The sequence below is a fragment of the Triticum aestivum genome, chromosome 6B (genome assembly GCF_018294505.1).
Source record: "Triticum aestivum cultivar Chinese Spring chromosome 6B, IWGSC CS RefSeq v2.1, whole genome shotgun sequence".
Lineage (NCBI taxonomy): Eukaryota > Viridiplantae > Streptophyta > Magnoliopsida > Poales > Poaceae > Triticum > Triticum aestivum.
This window is the reverse complement of record NC_057810.1, coordinates 198,299,618-198,309,788: the sequence shown is the minus strand read 5'-3', so window position 1 is coordinate 198,309,788 and position 10,171 is coordinate 198,299,618.

Below are 10,171 nucleotides of genomic sequence, written 5' to 3'. Positions count from 1 at the left end.
ACAGTTCAAGTTCATATGATGTGTGTGGTGTTCATATGTGTGAAGATTTGAGGAACAAACACCTTTGAAGATTTTCAGGAAAGCTTGAGAATCAAAGCGAGTAATAAAAGTAACTTTTAATTACCCGAAATGAAGAACATGATGAACTGAGAAGAACGGATGGGAAGTTCGTCAGGTTAGATCTTCCTTGCCCTAACTCGGCGGAGGAAGACAGCTACGGCGGCGGCGGAGTGAAGATTTCCACGGTCGGCGTGAGTACGACGGCGACGAGGACGAGGCAGTGAAGCTCTTCCTCACCGGCGACGATGGAGTAGCGGCGGCGCTAGGGTTTGAGGAGCTCGAGCGAGAGAGAAGCGATCGAGCGGAGTAAATGAAGTGAGGAAGGGGAGAGGGGTATTTATAGACACGGTGAAAAACTGTTCGCCCGAAGATTTGGGACGAACGTGCCCCTGCCCTTTCTCCTTCACGCGACATGTGTCACCCACGTACTGTGTAGTGGAGATCGTGTACGATCGTGGGTGAATAGAATAATGCATCATGGGATGCGGAACAGTTTGAGCGGCAAAACCGAAAATTTGGATAAGATTTGTTTTAAAGTTTTGTTCGCAATTTCTTCAGCTGACAAGGACATAGTGAAGATTTTGAACGAGTTTCAAATAGAAAGCACATGAAGAATTTGTGAATAGATTGGGTTGAGTATAGCATAGAGAGGGAAGGGTCCGATCACATTCACTTAGCAGAAAAAACAACTTGAAGAAATAGCTATAAGTGAATGCTGTAGAGGACATAAACTCATATATATATATATATAGCCAATGAAGAAAAACGAAGGAAACAGTGAAGATTTTGCAAAGTTGAAGAATTTGAGAAACTGAAGAATTTCAAAAATTGAGGAAAAACTCAAATTGAAGATTTTCAACTTTTTGTGGTGGCGTGACCCACCGTATAAGAATGATGATTTCAGACACCGCGTACAATTGTCGTAGGGCTTTGAGAATCAAATTCTTCATTAATTTCTTCACACTTAGAGTGTTATTCTTCATTGATTGAAGAAAAACGTTTCTTCATGTGTTGCACATCTAAGTCATCAATTTTGCATAAGTGTTAGGATGTGTGTCCTTTTCAAAGAACATTCGAAGATTCTAAGACATTTAGCTCACACCGCAACTTGCTAAATCTCTTCTCATCCAAGGGCTTAGTGAAGATATCAGCTAGCTGTTCTTCAGTCTTCACGTGCTCGATAGAGATGTCGCCCTTCAACACATGATCACGAAGAAAATGATGACGAATCTGAATGTGCTTTGTCTTCGAGTGCTGAACTGGGTTGTGAGCGATCTTGATGGCACTCTCATTGTCGCAGAGGAGAGGCACATTCTTCACGTTGATGCCATAGTCCTTGAGTGTTTGCTTCATCCAAAGCAGTTGAGCACAGCATGAGCCAGCAGCAATGTATTCAGCTTCCGTAGTAGATAGTGATACACAGTTCTGTTTCTTCGAGGACCAACAGACCAAAGATCGTCCGAGGAAATGACAAGTGCCAGAAGTTGACTTGCGGTCCACACGATCACCAGCATAGTCAGAGTCAGAATATCCAATGAGATCAAAAGCAGAGCCCTTGGGGTACCATAATCCTAGTGTTGGTGTGTGAGCTAGATATCGAAGAATATGCTTCACAGCCTTATGGTGTGATTCCTTCGGTGCAGCTTGAAATCGGGCACACATGCAAACACTAAGCATTATATCTGGCCTAGATGCACATAAGTACAATAAAGAACCAATCATGGAGCAGTATACCTTGTGATCGAAGTCAATACCATTTTCATCAGTGCATAGATGACCTTTTCTGGGCATAGGAATTTTGCCGCCTTTGCAATCTTGCATGCTGAATTTCCTCAGTACATCTTTGAGGTATTTCTCCTGAGATATGAATATGCCATTGCGCTGTTGACGAATTTGAAGACCTAAGAAGAATTTCAACTCTGCCATCATAGACATTTGATATTCTTCACTCATCATATAGGCAAATTCATCACTATAACGTTGGTCAGTACAGCCAAAGATAATATCATCAACATATATTTGGCACACAAACAGTTCACCATCATAAGATTTAGTAAAGAGAGTAGGGTCGAGTGAACCGGGTGTGAAGCCATTCTTCACGAAGAATTCCTTCAATGTATCATACGCCCGAGGGGCCTGCTTGAGGCCATAGAGGGCCTTATTAAGTCTGAAGACTTTGTCAGGATTCTTTGGATCTTCAAAACCTGGGGGTTGAGCAACATATACTTCTTCCTCAAGCTTACCATTGAGGAATGCACTTTTCACATCCATTTGATATAAGATGATATCATGATGATTAGCATAAGCAAGTAATATGCGAATAGCCTCAAGTCTAGCAACAGGTGCAAAAGTTTCATCAAAATCAATTCCTTCAACCTGTGTGTAGCCTTGAGCTACCAGTCATGCCTTATTCCTTACCACAAGACCATTTTCATCTTGCTTGTTGCGGTAGATCCACTTTGTGCCAATGATATTATGCTTGCGAGGATCTGGACGTTTGACCAGTTCCCAGACATTGTTGAGCTCGAACTGATGTAGTTATTCTTGCATAGCCTGAATCCACTCCGGCTCCAAAAATACTTCATCTACCTTAGTGGGCTCTGTGATAGAGACAAAAGCATAGTGCCCACAAAAGTTAGATAAATGTGAAGCTTTTGAGCGTGTGAGAGGACCTGGCGCTTCAATGTCATCGATGATCTTGTCAACTTGTACTTCTTTTGCAACGCGAGGATGAGCTGGTTGTCGTCGAGGTATTTGATCATTTTCCTCAGCACCATTGTCTTCATCATTATCTTCAGGTGCGTCAGCTCGATGTTCTTCGCGTACTGGAATGAATTCTTCAGCAAGTTCTTCAGTAGGAATGACATCCTCAGTTGCCTTGAACTTGATAGAATCCTCAGGTGCTGGTTCATCTAACACAGAAGGTAGGTGCTCTCTTTGCGAGCCATTAGTTTCATCGAACCGCACATCTACAGTTTCAACAATCTTGTGAAGAGCGATGTTGAAGACTCTGTAGGTGTGCGAGTCCTTTCCGTAACCAAGCATAAAACCTTCATGTGCTTTCGGTGCAAATTTAGAATTGTGGTGAGGATCTCTAATCCAACATTTAGCACCGAAGACTTTGAAATAACTCACATTGGGTTTCTTGTCAGTGAGGAGTTCATAGGCCGTCTTCTTGAAGAATTTGTGAAGATATACTCTGTTGATGATGTGGCACGCAGTATCAATTGCATCAATCCAAAAACGATCAGGCGTTTTGTATTCATCAAGCATAGTGCGAGCCATCTCAACAAGAGTTCTGTTCTTGCGCTCCACGACGCCATTTTGCTGAGGAGTATAAGGAGCAGATAACTCATGAGTAATACCAAGTTCATCAAGATAGTCATCAAGACCAGAATTCTTGAACTCAGTTCCATTGTCACTTCTGATGTGCTTGATCTTCACACCAAAGTTGGTTGAAGCCCTCGAGGAAAATCGTTTGAAGACTTCCTGCACTTCATGTTTGTAAGTAACAATGTGTACCCATGTATATCGAGAGTAATCATCAACAATGACAAAACCATATAGAGATGCAGCATTAGAGAATGCTGAGTAATGATTTGGTCCGAAGAGGTCCATGTGAAGCAATTCGAATGGACGAGTAGTGGTCATGATAGTCTTCGCTGGATGCTTGGCCTTGGTCATTTTTCCAGCTTCACAGGCTCCGCATAAGTGATCCTTGAGGAATTTGACATTCTCAATGCCAATGACATGCTTCTTCTTCGCAAGCGTGTGCAAATTCCTCATGCATGCGTGACCAAGTCGTCGATGCCATAGCCAGCCTTCTGAAGCTTTTGCAAGTAGACACACGGCTGGTTGTGGTCCTGTAGAGAAATCAACAATATACAAATCTCCTCTCCTAAAGCCTTCGAAGACTTTGGAATTGTCATCTTCCATAATCACAACACAGCGATACTTGCCAAAGACAACAACCATATCAAGATCACAAAGCATTGAGACTGACATGAGATTGTAACCTAAGGACTCAACAAGCATGACTTTGTCCATGTGTTTATCCTTAGAGATCGCAACCTTACCAAGACCCAATACCTAACTTTTGCCTTTGTCAGCAAAGATGATATGCTTCAGATGTGACGGTGATAAGGGAGCATCCATCAAAATATTCTTGTCACCAGTCATGTGATTTGTACATCCACTATCAAGGACCCATTCAGTGGTTTTAGGTTAATCATCCTATAGATGAATTAATGTAACTTACAATCTCATATGCTTCATCAGTGAAGAATATGATATCAAGTTCATCAGATGAATTTCATCAAGCGGTAAACAGATATAGTAGTAGGAGGAAGTGTGAAATGAAAGTTCATTTCATGATGGTTAGCCTGCGTCCTTTCAGGCAATTTTGTCAGGTCCCCAGCAAATTCTTCAGACATTAAGGCACGTCTGGAGACCTGACCCTGCAGAAGAGATCAGTTCTTTTTCTTCACCACCCACATCTGAAGGGGTGGCAAAGAGTTCATCACTCTGCGAGCACCATACGAGAATGGTGACATAGAAGCCAAACCATTTCGTTTCACATAAGAGGGGTTAGGGTAAGCATATGAATAAGCAGAGAAATTCTTCGAGGACTTATGAACATAATGATTTGAAGAATAATGTGCATATTCATAGCCCTTAGCTCTACCCTGCGAAACAGAGTTGTTAGCACGATGATAATCATGTGAGGACATTGATCCATTTGAGGAATTTGATCCGAATGAGGACCTGGATCCATATGAGGACTTTGATCCGGGGTTCCTATTCTTCACAGGTGGTGTCATGAGGACATTCACCTGAAGACTTTCAACATAACTTTTGGGAACCCAGATTTTCTTCATAGGGGAACCGTTCCTGCAGTTAGTCCCAACATATCTAGCAAATACTTCACCATTCTGATTTTTGAACAGTTTATAGTTGGAGTCAAATGACTCATCAGAAGAATGAGGAGATTCACATGTAAAGCCAGATAAGTTGGATGGATCAACTGGAGGTCCCTTTGCAGCAACCCATGAGGTTTTGGGGTACTGCTCAGGTTTCCAATATGTTACATCAGCATTAAGTTTCCTCTCAAAGGCAATACCCTCTTTCCTAGGGTTTTTGTTGAGGATCTGCTTTTTGAGCACATCACAAAGAATCTGATGCCCTTTGAGGCTTTTGTACATGCCTGTAGTGTACAGTTCCTTCAGCCCTGCATCGTCAGTGATACTAGCAATGTCCTCAGATGAGGAATTAGTGATAGCAGAGGCAGGTGAAGAATTTGTAACAGTTGAAGCATTTGAACATTCAGGTGAAGAATTAGCAGATTCACGTTCAATGCACTTTAAGCATGGAGGAACAAATTCTTCCTGAGAAGTGCTGATTTGTTGAGCAAGTAATGAATCGCGCTCCTTCTGAAGATCTTCATAACTCACTCCTAGCTTCTCAAGATCTTGCTTTCTTTGAAGAAATTCATAAGAAAGTTTCTCATGATCAGATAAGAGAGTGTTATGATGACTTTGAAGGTTATCAAACCTAGACTGAAGTCTCTGAAGATTTTCAGTCAGGGCTTTAGTGCGATCCATTTCTTCACCCAACATATCATCACTCTTATCTAGCATGTTTTGAACCTTTTCAAAAGCCCTTTGTTGTTTTACAGCAATCTTTGCAAGTTTAGAGTAGCTGGGCTTGAGATTCTCATCAGATTCATTTTCACTAGATTCAGAGGAGGTGTATTTGAGTACCTTTGCACCTTTTGCCATGAAGCAATAGGTGGGAGCGTAGTCATCATTATCTTCATCAGGCTTGTCGGTGGGGTCAGTTTCTTCAGTGTTGAAGATGGACTTGCTAACGAAAGCAGTAGCGAAGGCCAGACTCGCCACACCAGATTCAGATTCTTCAGACGCCTCCTCTTCCTCATTTTCCTCAGATTCAGCTTCAGAGTCCATTTCCTTGCCAATGAATGCCCGAGCCATCTTGGAGCTGCTCTTCTTGTGAGATGAAGACTTCGAGGATTTTGATGACGAAGATTTTGACGATTTCTTCTTCTTCTTCGCATCATCAGAACTGTAATCCTTGTATTTCTTCTTCTTCAATTCCTTTTCCCACTGAGGACAATCTTGAATATAATGACCAGGTTTCTTGCATTTGTGACACAGCCTTCTCTTATAGTCACTTGATGAGGAATCACTGCTTCTTGAGGATTTTCCAAAGCGGCCACGTCTTGAGAACTTCTGGAATTTCTTCACGAGCAGTGCTACCTCCTGGCTCAATTCTTCAGGATCACCAAGGCTACTACCAGAGTCCTCACATTCAGACTCAGACACAACCTTGGCCTTCAGGGCACGTGGTTTGCCATAGCTCGAACCATAGAGATCTCTCTTTTCAGCAAGCTGGAACTCGTGAGTATTTAGCCTTTCGAGGATATCGGCAGGATCAAGAGACTTGTAGTCAGCCCATTCTTGTATCATCAGACCCAGAGTACCAAATGAGGAATCAAGCGATCTCAATAGTTTCTTCACCACCTCATGGTCAGTGATGTCAGTGGCACCGAGGGCTTGAAGCTCATTTGAGATGTCAGTGAGGCGATCAAAGGTTTGTTGGACATTTTCATTGTCGAGTCTTTTGAAGCGGTTGAAGAGATTCCGAAGAACATCAACTCGAGAGTCACGCTGAGTTGAGACTCCTTCATTCACTTTGGACAGCCTATCCCAGATAAGCTTAGCAGTTCCCAAAGCACTCACTCTTCCATACTGTCCTTTACTCAGATGGCCACATATGATATTCTTCGCTTGAGAATCGAGTTGCTTGAATCTCTTCACATCGGTAGCATTCAGTGAGGGAGAGACAGAGGGAACACCATTTTCCACAACATACCAGAGATCGTTGTCAATTGCCTCGAGATGCATTCGCATCTTGTTTTTCCAATAGGGGTAGTCCGTCCCATCAAAGGTAGGACACCCAGCTGAGACCTTGATCATACCTGCAGTCAACATAACTAAAACTCCAGGCGGTTAAACCAAAATCACACAGAACAAGGGAGTACCTTGCTCTGATACCAATTGAAAGTGCGTTATGTCGACTAGAGGGGGGTGAATAGGCGATTTTTATGAATTCTTCACTGAGGAATTTGCCGGTGAGGAAATTCCTTAGCGAAGAACTGTTAGCAGTGGAATACGTACTCAGAAGTAAGCATAACAGAATACAAGCATGGTCATCATGATGAAATGAAGACTAGCACAGAGTATAGAAAGCGTAATCACAGGATAACACAAGATGAAGACAAACAGACTGAAGAAATTGAACTGAGGAAATTGAGAAAGTCTTCAGTCAAAGTCTTCAAACACAGATATGAACAAACACTCAACACAGTAATGAGGAAATGAAAGGGTTGAGGAAATAGAACTAGTTAGGTTGGCGAAGACAATGATTTGGTAGACCAGTTCCAACTGCTGTCTCAGTTGTACGTCTGGTTGGAGCGGCTGAGTATTTAAACTCGAGGACACGCAGTCCCGGACACCTAGTCGCTGAGCACGCAGCTCAGGACACCCAGTCCTCACCATATTCTCCTTGAACTAAGGTCACGCAGACCTCGTCCAATCACTCGTGGTAAGTCTTCAGGCGACTTCCAAACCTTCACAGACTTGGTCACTCGGCGATCCACAATTCCTCTTGGATGCTCTAGACCTTGACGCCTAACCGTCTGGAAGAAGCATAGTCTTCAAAGGTAACAAGCGTCGGATCCACGCAGGATCAATTTCTTCAGTGATGCTCAATCACTTTGGGGTTTGTAGGTGTTTGGGTTTGGGATTTTCCTCACTTGATGATTTTCTCTCAAAGTCCTCGGAGGATGGGTTGCTCTCAAATGAAAAGTGTCAAGTTCTCTCAGAGCAGCCAACCAGCTAGTGGTTGTAGGGGGTGGCTATTTATAGCCTAGGGAGCAGCCCGACATGATAAGACATAAATGCCCCTCAATGATATGACCGTTAGGTGGATAAGATATTTTGGGACAGCTGGCGCGCAGCATAGCAACGGTCGGAAATTTGACTTTCAAATTCCTCAGGGCTATCATGTTCCTCACTGTGTAGGTAATTCGCACTGGCGAATTCCTAACTCCTCAGTCAGAACAAATTCATCAGCGACCAGAAGAACTTCGTCTCTGTCACTGAAGAAAGTGACTGAACTGTATGAGATTTCCAAAGGCTTCACTCGAAGGGATTGGTAGGTGTAGGATTTTGAGTTGAGCATCACATGGAAATTTTTCCTTAGTATTTCCTCGACCCCCTTTAACAGTACGGTGTTTCCTATGACTCAAGAAGGTGAAAATGAAACTACGAAAACAAAAGTCTTCACGCTTCATGTTGCACAAATGAATACCAAGTCTTCAAGGTCACACCAATTTCTTCACTTTCAAAGTCTTCATAAAGTCTTCAGAATATCAAAGTCTTCAGTTGAAGAACTTCATTTTTAGGGGTCGACTTTCTCTGTAAATATCAAACTCCTCATAGACTTATAGACATGTGTACACTCAAAAACGCATTAGTCCCTTAACCTATAAGTCTTGAATACACCAAAATCACTAAGGGGCACTAGATGCACTTACAAGTAGGCAGGGACATTGGTTAGCCCAAATGACATGACCGTGTACTCATACAAGCCATAACGGGTTACGAATGTTGTCTTCAAAATGTCTTGGGGTCTGATCTTCAGCTGATAGTATCCAGACCTGAGATCCATCTTGGAAAACACCTTGGCACCATTCAGCTGACCGAACAAGTCTTCAATCTTGGGGGGTGGATACTTGTTCTTGATTGTGACTTCATTAAGGGAGCGATAGTCAACACATAATCGGATGGTACCGTCCCTCTTCTCCACAAACAGAACAGGTGATCCCCAAGGTGAGGCACTAGGGCGGATGAATCATTTCCTCATCTGCTCGGTCAGCTGCTTCTTCAGTTCTGCTAACTCCTCCGACCCATTCTATAAGGCTTCTTATAGATGGGTCCTGCTCCGGGCATAAGCTCGATAATGAACTCAATGTCGCAGTCAGTAGGCATTCCTGGTAACTCGTTAGGAAAGACATCGGGGTATTCACATACAACCGACACTTGCTCCAGTCCAACTTCTGTGAGATAGTTGACTTGGGTGACTTGAGCAGAGGAGGTATTGGAGGCAAACTTAACTTCAACTCCTTGGTCATTGGTCACTATGACAGTTCAGTTGGCACAATCTAACAAGCCTTGGTGCTTGCTGAGCCAATCCATTCCCAAGATCATGTCCAAGCCTTGTGATCTTAGGATGATAAGGACTGCTAGGAAATCTACCCCATTAATGTTGATCCCGACTCCTTTACATCCTATCTTGGCTCTCATCTCGGCTCCGGGGGTTTGTACCACCATGGGATTACTTAGGGGTGTAGGGGTCATGCCACTTTTTAATGCAAACCTTTGGGTGACAAATGAATGCGTGGCTCCATAATCAAACAAGACAGTTACAGGTGAAAGGGCATTTCCCTACCTTATGTTTTGGATGATGATGACAACCCTTTGTTGGACTAATCCTGTGCTAAATGTTTCAGGTTCTCGATGATTAGGCTTACATTGGTTAATGGTTCTCTCTCGAAGGAAACGATTGAAGACGGAATCCTCTACGCTTTTTATCTCTTTGGTCGTAGGGAACTCGTACTATCAAGAGGGAATCAACTTTGGAAAGAATAGGGGAATCCATTCACGTACACCTCCATCATCCCTCTTTTGTCGAGAGAGTGCCTCCCTCTTGATTTAATCTCTGATGCGTTTTCCCAGCGGTTGTACCGCTCGTCCGAGCGGTTGTACCGCTGGCTCTTAGCGCTTCCCTGTCTTTGTCGAGCGGTGGTACCGCTGCCTCCGGGCGGTGGTACCGCCACCAGGCTCTGCAAAGACCAACAGCGGTTGTTCCGGCCATGCACCGCCCATGTACCGGTCAGGCTTCTGTTTTGATGCGGTGGCTGGGCGGTGGTGGCCCGGTTGGTCCGGTTGTTCCTCATCAACCGGTACAACCGGAGGTTCGAGCGGTTCTTCCACTCATACCTTAGCCGCTCAAGCGCTCAAGGCCAAGC